Below are 24,675 nucleotides of genomic sequence, written 5' to 3'. Positions count from 1 at the left end.
CACAACTACCGATAGAACATTTTATTGATACTGAGCATTGCATAGGCCATTGGGTACATGGTAGCAAACAATGAACCTGTAATGCCTGTCCTCTTGGAACTTATAGTTTAAAACAGAGACAAGAGAGCAACATAAAAACCAGTAAATAAATACATAATTACAAATTATGGTTAATATCATGATGAAAATAAACAGAGGCTCATGAGGCTCTTTGATAGTCTGGTGTATTCATGACAGTTAATAAGTGCACCCAGTATACTTTTTATGTCTGACTCTTGCATAATGATGCTGCGATACGTCTATATCGCCGAGCATATTAATAGCTCATTTCTTAAGGTCACCTAGTAGAATTTGAGTAGTATGAATACACACTTGGTGTTTTTTATGCACACGAAATTTTAGGTATCACTGAATTAGAGCGTTAGTTCTTTAAGGGCAGGACAGTGACTAATACATTTATTGTACTTTCCAAAACTTGACTGATGATATTGGAGTTAGCAGGTATTCAATACACATTAGCTGATTGAATGAATTGTTGTGCTCACAGATAATACCCATTGTTCTCTTTCCAATGTCCCTACCCACAATGTACATATGACTTTTTTTTTTTCAATTTAAAGTAGATGTTAATTTCAGCTAATAAAAGGAGCAATTGAGTATTTCCAGATAAGGCAAATGATTCACTGGGGATGAAGGTAGGAATCCCATCAACAGCATTACATCTGTTAATTCTCAAGGTTCTCTAAAATCAGGTGTGTCTAGGGGCTCCTGGGTGGTGCAGTCGGTTAAGTGTCTGACTCTTGGTTTTGCCTCAGGTTGTAATCTCAGCGTCGTGAGATCAAGCCCTGCATTGAGCTCCACACTGAGTGCAGAGTCTGCTTAAGACTCTCTCTCCCTCTGCCCTTCGCCCCCACGGTTCCTCTCTCTTTAAATAAATAAATCTTTAAAATCAAATGTGTCTAATGCAGGAAGATATTGCCCCATTTGTGAACATGTCCATGGTTGGTTCTTACACTTGAACAGTAAGGTTAATTAACTACAGAAAATTCAGATGCATTGAGAGTTGAGAACACTATAAGATCCTAGGAAAACCTGGCTTACCATTATTTATGTTCGCCTCCACCAAAACCCAAGCCACAGCATCAAGAATCTAGTAGGTGCTCGATAAATGCTTCTGCAATTGAACTGAATGTAGACAAACTGCTTCAATACCTAATATGAATATTTACGATGTGATTATCCATAATGATTAGTTTGGGAAGTGTTAAAAAAAACAAAACAAAACAAAACCTTACCCAGCCTGCATGTTTTTTCCAGCCTGCATTTTAATGCAGGGCACATTTCTAAGCTGAGATTGATGTTCTCCTTAATGTCTCCCATGAAAGCAGACTAACATTTAAAACAGTTAGTATGCCAGAAGCGGTCTCGGAAATGTCAGTGTGGTCTGTGATTACGAACTGGTCTAAAGAAGAAAACAAGCTCCCCTTAATAAACTGAGCTTTACTCAGGCTGCAGAAACCTATTAAAATGAAGGGAAACTGATTTGACGAAACTAAAAGGCTCAGACATATTATTACCTATTAAAAATCATTCATTAAATACGGGATAAAGCCATCAAGAGGGACTCCAATTTGATAGGAGGCAGTTAAAAGATGTTGAGCGTTGAGGCTCTGGAGTCAGAATTATATCTGCCATGTCCTACCTGAGACCTAACCTCTCTGACATTTGGTTTCCCGAATTACAAAAAGACGCTGATACTAACAACCTCACTGGACTGTGCTCTGATTGGATTATGTAATGCATTGTATAATGCTTTGCTAGGCCACTTGTGGACGGAAGTCCAGCATACCAGCATCGTTGGAGAGCTTATTAGAAATGCAGAATCTTAAGCTCTCCCCAGACCTACAAAACCAGAAACTACATTTTAACAAGATCCCCAGGTGACTTGCACCACATTCGAGCTTAAAAAATGTGGATCTTAAGCATATGACACATGCCAGGCACACAGTAAATGCTCGGTAAATATCCACTACTATTATTCTGTGGAAAACTTTAGAAATATAAATTAAATAGAGTTCCATCCTCTCCCAAGCGATAAATGCATTTCTGTACTCTGCTGTGTACGTCTTCCATCTTCTTAGAATCCCTCCTATCATTGCAAAGACAGTTTTTTACTATATACCATTCAGTGTAAACACTGACTTTCTTAGTTTTGATGATCACCTGCAAAACCAAAATGGAATAGTAAACCTTTATCACCAGGCCAGATTTCTTGGTGGACTGCGACCTTACAGCTTTATCCAAGTTGGCAGGTGGACATTTAAATGAAATTATTAATTGGCTTTTTTTCTCCCCTCAGCCAAAAGCAGACACATTGGTTTTAAATGGATTCTTCACAGTCTGGCAGCTTGGTCACCACTTTCCATACCCATAATTGATAGAAAAAAATGAAACATAAGGAAATAAAGGGTAAAAATGTAAAAGGCGATCATTTCTAGTTTCCTGGAGCCTATTTTAACAAAGATTGGAGACAGAGCATATTGAGTGAGGGACAAAAACACTTTCTTTGAGGATTTTTTTCTGCTTTGCCTCAGTACCTGTGTGTGCTGTCTGAAAACCTCTAAGGGAAATAAGCAGTTCAGCATTTGGCTTTGAGAATTCTCTATCTCCCCTGAGTAGGAGCTGAGAGCATAGCAAAGGCAATATATTCCTTACGAGCTTCAAATGGAAAGTACCACCCATAGACATTTTTCAGAGCAGTGTGCTGGCCCCAAAGCAAATGGACTGAAGATGGTGTCAGGCTGTAAAAAGTTAATTTACTAGAGTGTCTTCTAAGAACAGTCAAGTCATTTCAGATTCTAATGCAACATAGCTGCCCCCCTTCCACAGCTGTAGCTGAGCTGAAACAGAAGAAATGGGAAGCAGTTCCAATGGGGGCCTTAAAAAAGGCAGAATCCGCGTGTCCTGTTTGCATGCAGATCTGAGTTGTTATTCCCTCTCTGCCTTCATTGAAAATGCCGTCTGGTCTCCTAAGAATTGTACCAGCCTGCTGCCTGGGGATCGGGACTCCCTGCACATCCCTGAACACTGTTTGCCTACTGTTATCTGATCATCATAGTGAGAAAGTGCAATTTGTCTTCTGCAACCACTCCCTACACACACACACACACACACACACACACACACACACACACACTCCCTTCTTGGGTCCTTTTGCCCCACATTTAACAAATTTACCCTCATGGGGTCCTCAGTTGTCCCAAGCCCCTCTTATCACATTGATGATGAATCTAATGTGATGCAATATCTGTGTCTGATAACATCTCTATTTTTAAAAACATATTAGAAAAGTTGAAAGCAGGGATGCTTGGGTGGCTCAGTCTTTAAGCATCTGCCTTCAGCTCAGGTCCTGATCCACGGGTCCTAGGATGGAGCCCTGCATCAGGCTCCTTGCTCAGCAGCCCTCTGCCTGCCACTCTGCCTGTTCGTGCTCGCTCTTGCTCTCTCTCTCTGGCAAATAAATAATAATAAAATCTTTAAAAGAAAAAGTTGAAGGCAGATACAAAAGGAACAAAGAATAGGGCTTTTCTAGGAAGCCTATCTCATAGAGAATAAAATGCATAATCCCCACACTGGCCTCCCAGCCTTTTGTGAGAGCCTTCCCCTGCCTGCCCAACCATTCTCCCCCTCTCCTTTTTTTTTTTTTTTTTTTTTTTACATTTTATTTATTTGACAGAGAGAGACACAGAGAGAGAGAGGGAACACCAGCAGGGGCAGTGGGAGAGGGAGAGGCAGGCTTCCCTCCGAGCAGGGAGCCCGATGCAGGGCTTGATTCCAGGACCCTGGGATCATGACCTGAGCCTAAGGCAGACGCTTAAGGACTGAGCCACCCAGGTGCCCCTCCCCCTTTCCTACTGTCCCCCACCACTCCTGTTTCAATATTGGCTCCTGGATCATTAGCACTCGGAGGTTTCTCTGCCTTCAATACTCTTCTCTTAAATATCTATTTGACTCTCTTCCCTGAGTTCTTCAGGCCTGTCCTTATCAGAGAGGGCTTTCCTCACAACCCTACATGAAAGAGCCATGTCTCCCTCCCCCAATCTCAGCATCTCATAGCTCATTATCCTGCTTTGTTTTTCTCCATAGCGCTGATCACATAAGGTATATATTTAGTTGTATATTAATTCATTACCTGGTTACCCTAACTAAAATATTAGCTCCGTGAAGTCAAAGTTTTTGTCTAGTTTTGGTTTGGTTTGGTTTTTTTGTTTTTCCCCTGCAGAACCTAGAAAAAAACCTGGGACAAGGGTGGAGCTCAACAAATAACTATAATGAATGCTTGATTTCAACTTCATCTGCGCCCACCGTCCAGCTTAAGAAAACTATAAATACATATAATATAAATAAAATTAATATTATATATATGTGTATGTGAAGATCACTCATGTATCCTTCCTAGTTTCAGCTCCCTTCTTCTCTTCTGGGAGGAAGCACTATCTTGAAGGTGGGGCTTAGCATTTTCATGCATTTCTTTATCTTACAAATATATGTATTTTTAGGCAATACATAACATTAGGGAGCTGTGTACTATACTGTAGCAAAGCACAACATAGCTCGGCATGGCATAGTGTAGTATTAGACTATGGTAAAGTATAACATAATCTAATACATTTGGTCCTTGAACAACATGGGTTTGAATTTCTTGAACTGGTTGGGTCCATTTATACTTAGATTTTTTTTTTCCTGCAAAAAGCTTTATTGTTCCCATTTGGTCCATAGCTAGAGAGAGGCCTCCAGGGTGGTTAAAAAGCTGCCTAGTGGCTATGGGGAGAGATTCAGACAGCAGCCCTGCCACCAGAGGAATGCCAGAGGGGCCCCTCCAGGGCTGCTGGGCTCCTGAAGCTCCTAATTATGCTTGAAGATAAGCCTTTCAAAAAGCTACTTGCTCAGTCCAGTCTGGAGCCCAGCCTGCAGAGGCGGGTCAGGTGGTCGCCATCTCCTTGATGAATTTCACCTCCTCATCCAGGAAGTGGCTCTCCAGGAAGTCACGGAGCTGGGGGTCCGCACCAGGAGAACCCAAGGCATGCAGATCCAAAAGGACCTGCTTTGGGTTCTTCTCCAGGATCATAGCAACTTTCATGACCTCGGGTTTTTACCCCACCCGTCCTGAGATGGCTTCTGCAGGTCCTGGAAGAGGGTGCTGGTTTGGTATCTTTAAGCTTCTCCTCAGCCAACTCCTGGAAGAAGTGGCCCAGGCCCTCCAGAGCCACATCCTCGAGGTCAAAATAGAAGCCCAGAGAGAGATAAGTGTAGGAGGACTGCAAATGCACTTTGACCAGGTAGCTGACAGCAGCTTCCAACTCAGTGAGATAATGCTGAGCAATGTGGGAGCTCTTGGTTGATCAGCAGTAAGGAGCTAAGCTCAAAAGATGGTGTGAGCTGATCCCAGAGGCAGGGGATGACTGAGAAGATGGTTCCAAAGGTTCCCACTGGAAGAGATTGGAGGGTGGGAGGAGACTAGAAGAAGGGGCATCCCTGGGTCTGTTCTATGCATACACTGTTGAAGCAAGAGAAGATCCAGGGACCACTGAGCACACTGCCTCTACATGGATTCTTTACGATGCAGTACTGTAAAGGTATTTTCTCTTCCTTATGATTTTAATACATTTTCTTTCCTCTAGTGTACTTTAAGAATACAGTATGTAACACATACAACGTACAAAAATATGTCTTAATTGACTCTTACCGGTGAGGCTTCTGGTCAACAGTTGTAGGCTATTAGTAGTTTGGGGACGTCAGAGTTACAAGTGGATTTTCACCTGGGTGGTAGTTGGGACCCCCAAACCCTATGTTGCTCAAGGGGCAACTGTATAATCATATAGAAAAGAACAGCAATTCTCAAACTTTGATTCATATCAGAATTACCACAGGAGATAAAAATATCCTAATGCCCAGCCTCCACATTAATTTCATCTGGAAATCCCTGCAGATGGGCCCCTGGCATTGTTTCTTTAAAGCTCCCAGGTATTTGCAATTGCAGCCAGGTTGGAAGACCAATGGCATCGCCCACAGTCGAGTGCAGGGGTCAGGAGTCAGGCTCAGGGGCCAGCCTGCCAGTGTTGGAACATTGCCTCCAAGTCTCTCCAGCGTTTCTCAACTTTCCTGGACACCACAGCAAGCCACTTGAGTGTGGAGGAGCACACAGCATCTCTTCTTAAATATATTGGCCAGAATCCAATGCTGTCCCTTCAACCAGCCTCTCTTGGGCCTTCCTCTGAAGTATTTAATTCTCTGTCCTTTTAATATGGCCTTCCATCTAAGTCATTGGAAATCTCCCAGAACATGGTGAATTCCTTGCTTCAAAACACTCATATGTGTCTGAATTTGTATAACTTTATTGAAGTACAACATCGATCAGGAAGGGTGCACACATCATAATTGTACAGATGGACGAGGTTTCACAAACTGAACACACCCACATGATGACCCCTTGACCAAGAAACCCCCCAAGCTCTGCTCTCTCAAAGATTACTACTACCTTTACATTTAATAGTGGATTAATTTTGCCTGTTCGGCCTTCACATGAAATTATAAAATATATACTCTTTCATCTGGTTCTTTCATTTTCCATATGACAAAACACATTACTTCTTAATCTCTTTGAGATTTAAAAAGGGAAAACTATGCAGGAAAAAAACCAAGAAACTAATTATAAATAATATATTTGATTCACTACCTAGAAAAATCAAAGAATCACTAGTAAGGGGTCTATAATTTATTTTTTAGAAGATAGTTACTCATTTTTCTTCAAAGAATAAAGAAACTTTTTGATTGACTATTTTACCAACTCATTCATAGGCCTGTCAGTGTGCTTTTGCATAATGTATATTACTTAGAAAACAACATGAATATAGATCATTTTTAAAGGCTTTGCTTGCTAGAAAGGCAGGCAAGGCCAACTCTGTGTGCCCTATTAGCAGATTGCAATGGTCCATAATCCAAAATTCATTTTTATTGCATGTGGCGCTGTATGCTTTAAGGGATAAATGTGAACGCATAGTGATAATTTTAAGCTAATAACAATATTTGTCTGAAAAGACCCCTTGAATCATTTATTTAACAAATTTTGAGTGCTAGAAATAAAATGTTGAGCAAAAGAAACTTGGTGCCTGCCCTGATGAATCTTATAATCTGGTGAGAGTCAGGTATTTATCCCAAAATCTTGCAAATAAACTGAAACTTAACGTTATCGGCTTGATTGGGAGAGTCAGTCAGATAGTTTCCTTGCAGATATGTTGGTGGAGCTGATGTTAAAAGCACAATACTAGGACTTAAAACAGCCTTGAAATTTTACAGACTGCATATACACACACTGAGTGCAACACATCAGGGGTGTTTGTCCAGAATACTCTCCATCATTCCTGCTAGTAGCCACCAACACACACACACACACACACACACACACACACACACACACACACACACTCTGCTGTTCAGCTCTTATGCAACCTCAGGTGTCAGCTGAAATTTCTCTTTCTTAAGGAGGAAGTCCCTGGATGTTCTTTATGCGCCTAAATAGGTCAAGGTCCCCAGTTTCGTACTGTTACATTACTCCTCCCATCTTTCTAGCATTTGTGGTAGATTTCCTCCTTTTTTGTAAAAAATAATATGAAATGATCTATAACACATGCTTCACATAATGCCTTGTACCTCATAAATATGCAAAAAAACAGTAGCTCTTTGTGCATTTAAAATGTATCATCTCTGCAAAAACACTCTAGCCTCTATGAGGGGAGGAACCATATGTCACATTTTCCCCAGTAACCCTAACACTGGACCTGGTGCTGGGCACCAGGGGGCCAGCACAACACAGCACCATGTGCAGCATGAAGCCATGGGAGTCAGACCACCTGGGTTTGAATTCAGTGCCTGCAGTGTGACCTTGGGCAGTTTTAGTTCTTTCTCTTGCATGTCTCATCAGGAGCTAGAACCTATCCTAAAACTTACCTCATAGGGTTGTGAGTGTTTGTAAATTGAAAGGAACAGTGCCTGGCTTATAGTAAGAAATTTATGCATTAACTAGTAAGTATTATTAAGTAAACTACTACCTTTTCACTCTGCCTCCTTTAATGCTACACTAATATAGTGTTAGCATCTAGGAAAATGAGAACTGAATCCTACAACACAGTTGATTCAGAGCCACTTTATGCATCTTGGGTCCTCCTTAGCTGAGTTAACTGAGCCTTGGAACTTATTTGGAAAAGACCTACACTGAGAACCCCACTGAAAGAACTTGTAGTTTTAAACACTTTGCTCTTCTTTCCCTCTTCCCACTTTACCAATTGGGTTTCTTTCCAACCTATATATGGCTTCATGGTCTTCAATTTCCAAGGAATTTCAGGATTTTTTATCTGAAAAGGAGCTGAGAGATCATCTACTCCAGCATCAGTGACTTCTATAAGAAGAAAATGAGACCAGACACAAAGAATGAGTGGAACAAGGTCACACAGTGAGACTACAGAAGATCAGGAATGAACAGGCACACACCTTGACCTTGACTCCAGAGACAGTGTTCTTTCTCGCATACCACCCAATTTCCTAATTGTTTTGGTTAATATTTTTAATATTTTTAGAACAGAGGAGTGTGGCCCCACGTAATGGAAAAATATGGTAATAGCATTTTGATCTTTTCTGAAATGAAAATTGTAGCACAGATAATAAATATGCAAAGCAATAATAATTTGTACACATTAAATACATTAAGGCTAATAGGTATTGCTTACTACCATTTGTCATTATGTGAAGCACAAAATATGTATTAAGTCATGATATTCTTAAAAAATAGGGAGCAAAAGATGAACATGACTCTTAAAATCTCACTTAGCCAAGAGGTTAAATTGACTTGCCCAAGGTCACACAGCTTGTAAGAACCAAGATTTCAACTAGATGAGTTTACTCTAGAGCAGTGCTGCCCTATAGAAACATAATGCAAGCCATACGATTTTTAATTTTCTGGTAACTATAATTAGAAAGTAAGGAAAAACAGATGAAATTAATTTTAACAGTATTTTCTACTTAATATACCCAAAATATTATCATTTCAATATATAATCAATGTAATGTTTCTTAATGAGATATTTAACATTCTTTTTAACCATATTAAGTTTTGAAATCTAGTGTGATTTTACACTTAGAGCACATCTCCATTTGAAGGTTAAATTTTCAGCAGAAATACTTAATCTGTATTTAGATTTCATAAAATTTACAGTTGAAAAAGAAGATTCACATAACCAAATTGTTCTAAGCATACTTAAAAGTTTCCCATAACGGAATGGGGTGTCCATATTTTAAGTTAAATTTAATATAAAATTAAATAAAATAAAAAAATGTAGTTCTGCAATCCTGGTAGCCACATTTCAAGTAGTCAGCGACTATGTATGACTTGCAGCAAGAGTACTGGTCAGCATAGCTCCTGAACCAAAGGCCTAACCACTCTGCCACTCCACATCCTTTATCGTGACACTAACGTCATCACAATGCTACAAGGACAGATCTCTAGAAGCTAAGAGAATGAGAACTGAGCCATACGTTATGGTTCACCCAGGGCACTTCGTGTGTCTTGGACCCTCAGCTGACTTTACTGAGGCTGCGGTAGGCCCATAGACTTCAACAGGATTCATTGGAAAAGGGCCTAAATTAGGAATTCAGTGAATTCATTAAGAATGGAATTTCAGCAAATACTATATGATCTCACTTAAATGTGGAATTTAAGAAACAAAGAACCAAGTAAAAGGAAAAAAACAATCAGATTCTTAACTATAGAGAACAAACTAATGATTACCAGAGGGGAGCTGGGTGGGGGGATGGGTGAAATAGGTGAAGGGGATTAAAAGTAACTTGCTGACCACTGAGTAATGTATAGAAGTGTTGGATCACTGTATTGTACACCTGAAACTAATATAACACTGTATGTTAACTATACTGGTATTAAAAAAAAAAGAGCTTAGAAGCAAAGAATATGTTCTATTAGAATGAATAATTCTACAAAGACACTAATAATTGGGGGGCACCTGGGTGGCTCAGTCGTTAAGTGTCTGCCTTCAGCTCAGGGTGTGATCCCAGGGTCCTGGGATCGAGCCCCACATCAGGCTCCCTGCTCCACTGAGAACCTGCTTCTTCCTCTCCCACTCCCCCTGTTTGTGTCCCCACTCTCTCTGGCTGTCTCTCTCTCTGTCAAATAAATAAATAAAATCTTAAAAAAAAAAAAAAGACACTAATAACTGGGACTTCTGAGGCAAAGAGCAGAACTTATTAAATAAAAGACAAACAGTGATTCCCTCTAAGAATAAGGGAGCCAAAAGGTCTCCTCTCCCCCTTTCAATTTCAGAGCTTACTTAATTAGAAATTATTTTTCTATCATTTCGGTGTAAAAATTCCAACATGGTGGGGAGAAGGTCTGGAAGTGTACATATTCCTCAAAAGCACTTAATTTATCACACAGATCATCCAGGACTTCAGGCAATTCCTTCCTTAATTAATATTTTTCAGTTAGTTTTTGCATTTAATAAACATTTATTGAGAAGTTATCATGCATTAAATACTTTACACATACTATCACTCATGGGAACCATTACGACAACCGGTAGGGAACAGGCTGCTCTTATTCCCAATTTACAGATAATGGAACTGAAACTCTCTCTTTTGGAACTCTGCTATGCTGATATATGCAGAGCACGTAGGTTAAAAAACAACAACACACTGTGTTGGACGAATCCAAAGAAATTGGGTATTCCCAGACGGAAGATGTCAGTGTAAGAAGGGTCAGATCTTGTGCTAAGCTCACAAGTTTGAATTTATCTTGAAGAAAATAAACTACCGGAGGATTTTTAAACAGGAGACTGACATGACGTTATTGGTGTTTTATAGCATATCAGTTAGAATCTTTTTGTTGAAAGCAAAAGAAAACCCACTCCAAACTGGAAACACGAAGGAATGTTTATTGGCTCATGGCCTTGCAAAGCCCAGCAGGCTTCAGGTAAACTTTGATCCAGGTGCCTCAAATATGTTACCAGGACTTAGCTTCTTTTTCCATTTCTGAACTCCAGTTTCTACTTGCCAGAAATTGTTTTTGGCAGTCTCACTCCCTATGCTCCCAACATAAACATCAACACTTTTCAGAATATATAATCCCTCGTTTGTGTCCAGGGAGGGGACAGAGTGCCTGCTTTTCTTGGAGCTTACAAAAAATACCTCTAGTTGAATCTCTGATTGGCCTGATTTGGTGGTGTGCCCGTTTATGAGCTAAACATACAGGCAAGGGAGGAATTCTTCAGCGGGCATAGGCCTGGGTGGCAAGATCTACACCTGGACCTGGGGGTAGAGTCAACTTCATTCCAAAGCCCTTGGTTGAGATTGTAGAAGGAGTCCCAGCCTAATGAGCCATTTTTGCTCTCAGGGAAATCTAAAGAGGTTGGCCACCTTATGCTTCTTGACAACACCAGGCAAGCCTAATGCCATGGTCAAATTTTGATGTGACTTAAAATAATTTCTTTTGTGAGAACATTTACATTCTAAAATCAGATAAATATATGAAGTAATAAATGCTTTAATTAACTAGACAGGAAATCCTTTCTATATATATATATATATATATATATATATATATATATATATATATATATATATATATATATAAAACAAATCACCATGATGTATCTTAAAATTTTTTTATATCTTAGAATTTTACAGGTCAATTATACCTCAATAAAGTTTATTCTTTTTTTGAAAAAAAAAAAAGAATTTTCAGAAGTAGTAAGTGTCCTACATGATGCTGTGGTTGGTGAGTCAGTGGTCCAATAAAGGGCAGAAGGAGGGCACAAGTGGTACAAAGCAAAGGGAGAACAGGCTGGATGATTTGTCACTTACACTAGTCAGAAGAAGAAATTCATCAGTCTTCCCTCAAAATTATAGCCACGGCCAAATAAGACATTCTATCATTTTCCATCACCATAATTGGTTGGCCCTTTTCTATAGTGACAGTAATAATCTCTGTGGTGGGAACTCACAGCAAAATGTAACTACCATTCTCAGCTCTCATAAGGAGCAATAAATTTCAACAGAGAAAAAAAGATTATTTCTGTACAACAAAACCAGCAAAATTCTCCAACTAGGGAAGTTAGCTTTAAAAGAAAAACAGAAATTAAAGTTTGAGTTTCAGGTGGTGAATTATATGTTTTATTTTCTATGATTGATTTTTACTAGTTAATTAGAATGATGCCTTATTAAATCAAACACTTCCCCCAAGTGATGCTGTAAATATTTACCTTTTTATCTTTCTTGACAAATCATATTTTTGTAGCATCATGTCTACTTTTAAACTCTAATATTTTTATAACAAATGCTCTTAGAAACCACAATTAATAAAATGTTAATATGAAATCATGAAAGAATGGTTTCCAGTAGGTTCCAACTTCCCTTGGATTGAGACATTTTTTAAAAAATGAAGCTTAGATTGAACTTTTCCACAGTCCTGATATTATATTTTAGTTTCTGCCCTCATGGGACATAAAACGGAAGAATCAAGACACAAGGGCAAAAATAACAGATTGCACCAAATTTTATTGCATCTTGATGTTAAGACCATCTGCTTGATGAGTCTATAAAATTCATATTTAAATCCCACTATCCTAGAACATTAGCTTGATGAGGACAGGGATGGTTCTGCTTATTTTCACTGTATCAGTGTCTTGCCCATCATAGAAGTTTAAGAAATTTGTTGGGCAAATAAATTTAAGATGAGGAAACTGATGCTCTAATGGTCAATTGAGTATGTGAGTCTTAGAGCTACGTGAGGATCAAAATTACAAGGTAGTTCTCTTACCCTAAGCCACTGTTCTATTATCTATGTAGAATGATAGTAATAAAATACAGTATTCCTGAATATACTGCTGTATCCCCAGCGTCGTTTCCCCTTCTGCCTTCCCATCAGCTTCCAATTTTCATTTGTAATCCATAGGGTCTTTAAAAATCTGACTCCATTCCTAACTCCAGGAACACATGACCTAAATTAAGCCACCTTCTGGCTGCAGTGATTTGTTCAGGGTAGGATGTGACCCAAGTCAATCCAATCGGACCAACTTTCAGAGCTTCAATGTTCTTGCTTATATTTTCTTTCTCTAGATAGAATGGAATATCCATGTGAGACCTGAAACACCTGCAGGAGCATGCAGAATAAGCCCCATGGCAGATGCAGCCACCTTTGTTGTTATGTGGGAGGCCAGTCAGATGAAAATGCAGATTCACCAGGATATAACTTAGAGAATTAAGGGAATGAGACCCAGAGTCCATTATAAATCTCTAGATCAAACTACACCTGAAAGTTTGACTTAACATAGAATGTTCTGCTATGTGAAACACAGTTCACTTTGTTGTCTGAATTGAGTTTTTTAAGGGAAAAGGAGTATGACCAACCCAATGACATTTGTAGAGCTCCTACCATATACAGGTATGGTGATAACCACTTAACACACAATATTTTATCTAATATTTACAACATCTATATGGGGTAGTAACTACATGATCCCATTTTACAAATGACGAAGCTGAGGCTCCCAAAGGTTAAATGATGTGGCCGAGATCACAGAGCTATGAAGTGGTAGCATTGGCACCAGAACCTACCCAATTAATCACTGTACTGTTATGTCTAAAACCACATTGCCTCTTTTCAGACACTCACACAGCAGGCCCTTTCCCACTCAGAGCCTTTTAATTTGTATTTCCTTCTGCTTAAGAAGTTTGTTCTGTCGTTTATGTCTCAGGTCAACTAGCCCCTCTGAAGTGGCCTCCGCTGACCACTTTATCTGAAAAAGGACCCTCCTGGTGTCAACCAAGAATGAATTCACTGAAAATTTAAGCCAACAGGTATCTATTTGGGCAATTAGAATTTCAGCTTGGGAGACACAGACTTAAGTAGAAACCCAAATTGTGTTCCAAGGAAGACAAAGAGGAGGCAGGGTTACATAGGCAAACGGCTACGAATGTATTTCTTATTTGGGCCCTCTGTGCAAAACAGGGATTGAAACCAGGTTAACTGGGATTGGTTAAATTATTATGCAAATAAGGGCTTGAAGCTTGTTAAATCACATTGACTCCTTTTGACGTGATGAATACAAATGATTCAGATGTCATGGTGAGGAAGAAGTTAAGGACAGACTGAGGGCTTCCTTCTAGCTGAAAGGTTTTTAAGTTTGCGACTTCTGCAAAAATGCATCCTCTCATGTTGCCTCTCAACCCTATTTTAAAAAGAGACTCTTTTTAAAAAGAGACCCTATTTTTTTTTTTTAAGATTTTATTTATTTATTCGACAGAGATAGAGACAGCCAGCGAGAGAGGGAACACAAGCAGGGGGAGTGGGAGAGAAAGAAGCAGGCTCATAGCAGAAGAGCCTGATGTGGGGCTCGATCCCATAACGCCGGGATCACGCCCTGAGCCGAAGGCAGACGCTTTAACCGCTGTGCCACCCAGGCGCCCCCAAAAAGAGACCCTATTTTTTTAAAAGATTTTATTTATTTATTTGACAGAGATAGAGACAGCCAGCGAGAGAGGGAACACAAGCAGGTGGAGTGGGAGAGGAAGAAGCAGGCTCATATCAGGAGCCTGATGTGGGGCTCGATCTCATAATGCCAGGATCACGCCCTGAGCCAAAGGCAGACGCTTAACTGCTGTGCCACCCAGGCGCCCCAAGAGACCCTATTTTTAAAAGAGCTAGGTTTGCTTGCTCCATATTGAAATCTTCTTGTACATTTCCCCCTTTGGACTGAGATCTTTTTTGACAAGAAGCTTTAATGATCAATCCTTTCTGTTTGGTTCTATTGTGTTGCCAGAGTGGTTAGTACCTGCCCTGGGCCCACCACGTCCCTCAAAATGGGGAGTCTCATATTCTGATACGTCTTTAAGCCTGTAGTGTGAGAGTCCTAAGACCACATCTGAGTAACAGAGGCCTTTTAAGGAGAGGAACTTTAGGATACATCAAGTGAAGTTTCATTTCCTATTTTCAAAGGATAGGTCTAAAGAATATTTTCAAGTCTCTGAATAGCCATTATTTTGACATTTTGAGTAGCAGAACAACATCAGGAAATACACATTACAAACAGCTTAAACAAAACAATTAAGATACAGGTTAGCATAATGATTAATAGTATAACTTGCAAATCTGAATGCAAAAGAGCCCCAAATCCTGAAGGGAACCAACCAAAAACATCAAAAAATTTAAAGTTAAACCATCAAGGGGAAAAATTTGAAGGTCTCTTTAGGGACTTGGCCAATTTAAGTAGCTTAGTAGTTTCTAATTCTACCTGTTACGAAGTATTTATCCATATGCAGCAAGAGGTATTAGCTATTGTACAGACTTTTCCTTGCTTAGCTAAAAGATTATCAGGGGCTATCTTATTGCCAAGAATAACTTTGGCCAGAAAGTCTAAGGACCTTTGTTGGGCAGCTATTGCTTTAGCAGTGGATTCTGCAACAATTTCAAGAATGAAGTTGTTCTTGATCATAGCCTTATTTATTTATTTACTTATTTATTTATTTATTTTAAAGATTTTATTTATTTATTTGACAGAGAGAGAGACAGCCAGCGAGAGAGAGGCAACACAAGCAGGGGGAGTGGGAGAGGAAGAAGCAGGCTCCCAACAGAGCAGGGAGCCCAATGCAGGGCTCGATCCCAGAACCCTGGGATCAGGCCCTGAGCTGAAGGCAGACGCTTAATGACTGAGCCATCGAGAGGCCCCAGTAGCCTCATTTATTTTTATCCCCAATCAGGAAAGTAGGAACCTGCCAAAAGGAGTGGATCCTAAATCATGAAAGCCTCCTAGCAGATCCTTTCTAACTTGATGATGTAAATTCAGGGGAGTCAACCAATGAGATTCTTGCTTTGCTTATGAAAATGAGGGACACAGTTAGATTTTCTCCTAACCTGAAATAAAAGGCTGTTGAATAAAAATGGCAAGACTTAACATCCTAGTCTTGTTCCTGATCTTAGGGGAAAAGCTCTCAGTTTTTCACCATTGAATACAGCGTTGGCTGTGGGTTTTTCATATATGGCTTTTATTATGTTGATCTATGGTCCATCTAAACCTGCTTCATTGAGAGTTTTTATCATGAATGGATGTTGATTTTGTCAAATGCTTTATCTGCCTCTATTGAGATGATCATATGATTTTTATCCTTCATTTTATTGATGTGATATATCATGTTGATTGATTTGCAAATATTGAACCATCCTTCATTTCTGGAATAAATTCCAGTTGATTGTGGTGAATGATCTTTTTAATGTATTGTTGAATGGGGTTTGCTAATATTTTGTTGAGGATTTTTGCACCCATGTTTATCAGGGATATTGGTCTGTAGTTTTTTTGGGTTTTTTTTTGTTGTAGTTGTTGTTGTTGGGTTTTTTTGTTTTTGCATTGTTTGGTTTTGTTTTTTTGTGATGTCTTTGGTAGAATCAGGGTAGTGCTGGCCTCATAGAATGTATTGGAGGCTTTCCTTCCTTTTCTGTTTTTTGGAATAGTTTGAGAATAGGTATCAACTCTTCTTTAAATGTTTGGTAGAATTCATCTGTGAATCCACTGATCATGGGCTTTTATTTTTGGTAATTTTTTGATGCTGATTTCATTACTTGTAATTGTACTGGAAGTCCTAGTCACAGCAATCAGATAAGAAAAAGAAATGAGTGGCATCCATATTGGTAAAGAAGAAGTTAAACTGTTACTATTTGTAGATGATAAAATACTATATACATAGAAGATCCTAAAAACTCCACCAAAAAACTAGAAGTAATAAATGAATTCAGTAAAGTTTCAGGATACAAAATTAATACCCCGATATAGGTAGCATTTCTATACACTAATAATAAAGTAGCAGAAAGAGAAATTAAGAAAATAACACCATTTACAATTGCACCAAAAAAATAAAATACCTAGGAATAAACTTAACTAAAGAGGTGAAAGACCTGTACTCTGAGAGCTGTAAGATACTGATGAAAGAAATTGAAGGTGACACAAATGGAAAGATATCCCATGCTCATGGATTTGGAATAATTAATATTGTTAAAATGTCCATATTACCTAAAGCAATCTACAAATTCATTGCAATCCTATCAAAATACAACAACATTTTTGACAGAACAAGAACAAATAATTCTAAAATTTGTATGTAACCACAAAAGACCAGAATAGCCACAGCAATCGGGAGAAAGAAAAACAAAGCTGGAGGTATCTCAATTCCAGATATCAAGATATACTACAAAGCTATGGTACTGTCATGAAACAGTATGGTACTGGCACAAAAATAGACACATATAACAATAGAAAAGAATAGAAAGCCCAGAAATAAACCCATAATTAGATGGTCAATTAATCTATGACAAAGAAGGCAAGAATATATAACGGGGGAAAGATAGTCTTCAGTAAATGGTACTGGGAAAACTGGACAGCCACATGTAAGAGAATGGAACTGGACCACTTTTTAATACCATACACAAAACTAAATTTAAAATGTATTAAAGACCTAGATGTGAGACATGAAATCAGAAAAATTGTAGAAGAGAACACAAGCAATAATTTCTCTGATATTGGCTGTAACAACATTTTTCTAGATAGGTCTCCTAAGGCATGGGAACAAAAGCAAAAATAAACTCTCCAGTGTCTGTACAAGACTAAGTGTCTCTTAGAGACTTCTTTAGCCGTGTGATGTGTATCCAAGGTTACTTCCTTTTAGTTTTGCAGCACTGCCAGTTATCAGGAATACTTGGTAAAGGGGGCGCCTGGGTGGCACAGCGGTTAAGCGTCTGCCTTCGGCTCAGGGCGTGATCCCGGCGAGCCGGGATCGAGCCCCACATCAGGCTCTTCCGCTATGAGCCTGCTTCTTCCTCTCCCACTCCCCCTGCTTGTGTCCCCTCTCTCGCTGGCTGTCTCTATCTCTGTCGAATAAATAAATAAATAAATCTTTAAAAAAAATAAAAAATAAAAATAAAAATAAATCTGTGAGGTAGATATTGGTGTCTATGGTGGGTAAAGACATGTAAAAAACAAAAAAATGGTTTGCCAGGGAGTCAGGAAGAGCCAAGTGACTGTCTTGGTTTCCCATGGTTCCAACTATTGGTTTAATTTACAGCCATTGTATATCCACAATAATTTCTCTGATTTAGGAGCAGGCTGTTGACATGTTACAAGGACATCAGGATGGCAAAAGTTGGCAATGAGGTGCCATTTTTTGCAGAAGCAGAATGGACTTTATCCACAATCTTTATAGATTCTCTTGCCGCTGCCTTTGCATGAGAATCAGCTGGATCCCTTGTGAAAGTTTCTTTCCAAAGATTCCTTTTCCACAATCCTTCTACAACTTTCTTTTTTTCACTTTTTTCCTTGTTCTAAGTTTTCCCTCTTTAAATAACCAGCCTCACTTTAGACAAAATTACTTTCTTTTCCCTCAACAACAATGTATTTCCATTCCTCCTATTTTCTTACCAAGAAGATACATCCTACTTTCCTGGAATAAGAAGATATTTCCTTTATTATTTTGAGTCGCTTTAGCTACATACATTAATTGGAATTTTTAACTCTCAAAAATCTTAACTAAGTAAAACTAGATAGTAAGCAATTGTGAACTGTCTGTCATACCAGCATTCTTTAGATTGGCAAATTTATGAATACATTTCATAATTTCTAGAAACATATACTTCTTAAATAATATAATCTTTCAATATTGCACAAACATGTTTACTAACAAACCCAGTTCCTCTGTAATAAGGAAGCTAAAATTAGATAAGCCAATGTTCAGTAATTACTGCTTTATATTATTTGGAAATGACCTAGATATTTAATGAATTAACTTAACTCTACACTTAAACCAACTCAGCAAAACTTTATGGTTTTAGGTTACCAAAAAGATTTGGGGGACTATTTAAAAGTTTGCCTAAACGTTTTATTTTATTTACATCTGTTCAATTTAGTTGTTTTTAACAATTATGCTTAGATTACTCATAAATGCGTCATAAGATATCAAAGTCAGGTACTCTTCCAAGATATTTTTTAAAAACATTCTGTAACACATATCATTAACTTATTTGACTTTAAATAAACATAGGCAGAACACAAGTTTTAAGTTTAGTGCTGATAACTTTAAAGACGTACTTATTTCAATTAAACTAGCAACTGCATATCTTTCCAGATCACATGAACTTGAAACTTACCTGGGTTATATTTATATTTTTGACAATTTTTATGAATATCAAATCTATTTAAGTGCTTAATTTTTAGGCAATTAAACAGAGCTCTTTTACAAATTAATTTTGGCAATATCATGCAGACATAGAAAACACCACATACTTATATCATTTATGAACATACAGACAGGCACAAACAGGGATCTTACAGTTATTGTTATAAAATTTTTAGCCATGAGACAGGTATGATAATGTAGAATTGACTAGTTTATAAAGGACAGCTGGAGCCAAACTATTTATTTATTTATTTATTTATTTATTTATTTATTTATTTATTTATGGTGGGTGGAATAAGTTAAGTTTACCTGCTCAGATGGCTTAAGAATTTTCTACTGATATTTATGGAGAAGACACTTAAGATTAGCATTTGTCCTTGACAAGTAACCTTATAGAAACTGTAGACTAGATTTTGGGCAAGGGTACTTCTAAAGCCATTTATATTTTTAAAAGTCCTCTTTTTACTTTTTTTGGGGGGGGTAAGTCTGGGGGACTGGGGATGATCTAGATGAGTTCCCAGAGAGGTTGTAACCTTATAAGAGCTTATAAGCCTTCTGAGATAAAAGAGGGGAGGTTTGGGGATTGGTGAAAAGGATAGGCTGAAGGACTGAATTGTTTCTGGGGCCTTAATTCTACCTTTGCAAGGATTTATGAGATAAGGACAGACACTCCCAATTCCTCAAAGAATTGAGTTATAACTGAAATGATACCATGGGTTGATTCACCTATCCAACTACATTATCCTCAATTTGATTCTTTCACTCCAGGTACATAGTTCTAATTTTAATTGAGGGAAGAAGTCCTCAAAAAAGTTCCTTTCAGGCTCTGAATATCAGCTTCCACCTGACCAACTTTTGACTACAGAGCTACTTAAAAATTCTTGCCAGTTTTTAGCCAGGACAAACAGTAAATATTTCTGACAGTATTAAATACCCCCCCCCCACCTTGTGTGTAAGACAGGCCCCCAAAGAATATTACCTTCTTGGGGCACCTGGGTGGCGCAGTCATTAAGCGTCTGCCTTCGGCTCAGGGCGTGATCCCAGCATTATGGGATCGGGCCCCACATCAGGCTCCTCCACTATGAGCCTGCTTCTTCCTCTCCCACCCCCCCTGCTTGTGTTCCCTGTCTTGCTGGCTGTCTCTACCTCTGTCAAATAAATAAATAAAATGAAAAAAAAAAAAAAAAGAATATTACCTTCTTGCAATCCAGAGTCACTCCCAAAGATAGCCAAAAGAGAGAATTGACAATTGTCTGTCCCAAGCAAGCAGACAAAACCAGATGAGCAGGAAAGCAATACCTATTTCTTTTGAGCCCAACAGGGACTCGATTGCCTCAGCTCAAAATCGTTCACATGCCAAAGTGGCACATTTTGGGGGAACTTGCTCTGACCTCCTTCGGTACTGCCTTAGAAACTTTGAAGAAGTTGCACAATCCAGAAGCTAAGCTGATTTTGTGTGTGTGTGTGTGTGTGTGTGTGTGTGTGTGTGTTATTTCGCTATTTCCAAAAATAGATTCTCCTTTTGAGAGGAAGAAAGGGGGATAGAGAGGTTGGTGGGCTTAAAACTGACAGCATCGCTCCCCTGTGATTGATGAAACCCCAGAGCCTCCTTCATTAGGTTGAACTTCAAAAGGAGCCCGGATGGCTGGAGGATTTAGAGGAACCTCCAGACTGTCATTATAAAATGGAAGTTCAGCTAAACCAGGATATGTAAGTGGAGAACAGGAAAAAGAGGCTGATGGGAAAGGGGCAGAAACAGTAGGGTGGTGGCAAAGAAAGAAGAGGAAAAGGCTGGGAGACTTCCCCTGATTTTTTTTTTAACTTGAAAGTCTCTTGAAAAGGTCTTTAGCTTCTGAAAGTTTAGAGTTAACTGCCTGAAGGGAAGCGACCTTTATTGTTTTTCTTTTGAAGGTCTCCAAATGCCAGTTAAAATGAGTTTCCCGTCTTTTTTTTTTTTTTGGTTTTATAACCTTTTTCCAGTGGTACACACACATACACTAGTTTTGGGATATTGAAAGTGACCCATTTTGGTCAATGAAGTTTTGAATCAGCCCAGGTAAAGTGAGTCTAATAGGGCAAAAAAATTACAGAAGGAGGGCCATATTCTTTAAACAAAAATCCCGCTGGTTTTCCTGAAGGAGGTTGATCATTTATGGCCAATCTAGAAGTATTTCCCATGATTGTTCTCAAATGACTGAGGCAAGAGGATGAATGTTTGGGGTCATGTGCGTGCTGTTTGAAGACCACTTTCCAAAATGTTACCAATGGACCGTTGGTCTCTTGTTATGTGTCTGGGAGATTCCTGAACACTGAGTGGTATTAGAGTCGGAAGACCCTCATTTAAATAGCAAAAGAACTAAGGGTTTTGCATTGGTTAAAGAGAACAACCTAGTTCTAAATTGAAAGACCATGTAGCCACCTGGAAATAAGTTGAGGACTGTCCAGTAAATATCCTGAAACCCGACTCCTCTGATGGTTAAGGTCATCCACCCCTTCAAAGAAGTGAGGGCAGAAACTATTATTTTCCCCAAATAAAGCCTGATCAGAACCTCAGCTGAAAAAATAGGAGGTTTGGATCCAGAAGAACTCTCTGCCAGAACTATGAGGTCTGCCACTGGAAATACTAGAGAACAATGGTCTCTTGGAAGTATCTTTCATATGTTCACGGCAGTGCTGGGGGTTTGGAGTCAGTTGCTCTGAATACGTTAAACGATGTCAACCAAAACAGAATTTACTAAAAATTTAAGCAGACAGGAGTTTATTTGGGCAAATAGAATTGTAATTTGAAAGACATGGATTAAAGCAGAAACCTAAATTGTGTTCCACAGAAGACAAAGAGGGGGCAGAGTTATATGGCAATAGACTACCAGTGTAGTTCTCATTCAAGTCTTCTATGCAAAACAGGAATTGAAACTAGGTTAACTGGGATTGGTTGAGTTAATATGCAAATCAGGGATTGAAACTTGTTAAATTTCATTGGCTCCTTTGGAAGTGAAGAATGCAGATGATACAGGTGTCATGGTGAGGAGAAAGTTAAATGCAGGCTGAGGTTCTTGCAGCTGTTTAAAGGTTTTTTAAAAGTTGATGATTTCTCCAGTGAGGATGTATGTAAATTTCTCTTCCCATATGGCCTCCTCACCCTACTTTTAGGAAAGACTGTCTTAGCTAGGATTGCTTTCTCCATTTTGAAATCTCCTTTTTTACACCAGGAACTTTGTCTCCCATCACTCTATTTCTTTCATTATATTCTTCTCATTCTATATTTATTCTCCAGTAGAAAGTAAATTCTGTGAAGGCAGAAATCTTAAACTTCGCTCTCTCCTGTATTCTAGAGCTTGACATGAGGCAAGCCCTCAGTAAACATTTGATATTTTTTATATGAATAAATACCTCAATTAATTAGAAATTGTTGTAATTATTCAGATCATAATCTCAATCCTATTGTATGTTAATGAAATAAAAAGGGATGGAGGGAAATAGAGATACTTTAGATCCCTTGGAGACCATGCTCACTGATAGATTTGTTTGGCTGTGGCACTGAAGCAATTTGATGAGTCAGCAGGTCTGCATTCATCTATGAATAGCCCAGTTATCATTTTAAATGTCTTCTGTATCCAGTCATATGGATGGCTACCCAGATGGCTTTTTAAGGGAAGGGGGGAAGGAGTTGATTCCAAGTTCTGTATGATTCATGGGCACAAAGAGACCAAGTGGAAGGAAAATGGAATGAAAATGAGTGCTAAATGAGATCAGTTCTTGGCCGGGTCAGTGTAAATTCAGGACCTCCTTAACATGCCCTTTCCCTAAACCCACACTTGCTTGAGCACTCTTGGCAAAACTCTCAGCCTAGAGCTGTGTGCTGAAGCACATTCCTTGAGCCCACCCAACTTCAGAACCACTGTGATGGATAGTTGCCGGTGTCCCACTTTCAAGAGTGTTTAAGTGGGGAAGTCTATCAATTTTCTGCCTCAGAAAGTGAATAGGCTCTAAAATATGGGGTAATTACTGTCCTGGGGACAATCCTCAGCCAATGGAGGATAGAAGTCAGTGAATAAGTGCCCCAGTCTTTCATTCTTTGATTGACAATTTCTACAAATTTTCCCCAGAGGAACCACAGCGGATTTGAGCTCTAGTTGCCCACAGTGCAAACCAGTTTAATAATGCAACCTTTATTGACTTTTCCCTTTCCTGTCTCATTCTCTCTTCTTTTTCACTATGCCTACTGGTATTCCCTCCCAAATAAACTATCTGCACCTAAGTCCTTTTCTCAGAATTTGCTATAAAGGGAGACTTTGAGTAAATTATAGAAAGATTCTCCCAGTGTGAATGCAAATAGAAGCCCTCTCTGGTAGAAAATTTATAAAAAGGAGAAAGATGCTTCTTATAGATGCCCCTCAGCAAGCATGACTCATATTTTAGTCCACCTTCCCACCTTCCCAAGCCGGGTGATTTTGTATAGCCCTAAAGTACATATCTGTACATTGTCTTCCTACCCTCCTTCTACATTTCTTCATTTGTAGCAAAAACATTTCTAATGTTTACCAACCTCACAATCAAATACCAAAGTGACCTTGTTCCCAAAACTCCATTTTAACCCATGGTAGATCTATTATATATAAGTGCATGCGATTTACAACTCTTCTTATAGGTAATAACAATGATCATAGTAAAGATTACATGTGTTTAGGTTTTGTTGCCAAATTACAGTACCATATATTACCTCACAAGTTCCACACATGTGGATGCTATTTCCATTGTACAGATGAGAAAAATGAGACTCAGGAAAACTAACTTGCCCAAAGCAAAACTAGCTAGTTTTGATTATCGAGTTAGTTCCGATTTGACTAGCTATTATTAACCCAGTGTTTAAACCCAGGTCTGCTGATCCCAAGTCTTAAAACCTTTCCATCAGCCCAGGAAGCCTCAGTAAGAAGTCTATGAGACAACTAGATATTTTTGGAACACGAATATTTTTTGTCTTATTCTTTTCAGTTCTATAAATTTCTAACTGATTTGCACAGTAATTTAGAGGGACAAGTATCTGGGATGTATAACTCAATATATATACTCTCACTGAATAGATGAATGGTTAAAAGGATTAGTAAGGAGGAAATAGAATTGCTTCCTTATTGATACCCTAATATTATAAGTTAAAATCCAAATGATTAGCTTATAACAAGATCTACCTCTATCCCAAAGAGACTCAAAAATGTAAAGAAATGGTGAGTTTGAAGTCAGACCAGGGCTGGAACCTTGCCACTTACTAACTGTGAGACTTTGAGCAACTTACCTCACAGGATCATTTAGAGGATTGAACAAGATAATGCTGTCCACAGTGCCGTGAGCAATTTCAGGAACATAGTAGGCTTTCAATAATGAGATGTTTTAATTAATTTA

General features: G+C 38.7%; 1 protein-coding gene and 1 pseudogene across 1 annotated transcript in view; one reads left to right on the top strand and one right to left on the bottom strand.

The window, feature by feature from the left end:
- Positions 1-24,675, top strand: part of CADPS (calcium dependent secretion activator) — a 793,408-nt gene that overhangs the window by 242,052 nt on the left and 526,681 nt on the right. The gene's annotated exons all lie outside the window — the stretch shown is intronic.
- On the bottom strand, positions 4,906-10,631 carry LOC113256625 (ferritin light chain-like; annotated as a pseudogene).

Source organism: Ursus arctos, unplaced genomic scaffold, assembly GCF_023065955.2.
Source record: "Ursus arctos isolate Adak ecotype North America unplaced genomic scaffold, UrsArc2.0 scaffold_14, whole genome shotgun sequence".
Taxonomy (NCBI): domain Eukaryota; kingdom Metazoa; phylum Chordata; class Mammalia; order Carnivora; family Ursidae; genus Ursus; species Ursus arctos.
This window is presented reverse-complemented; position numbering and strand designations above follow the sequence as displayed.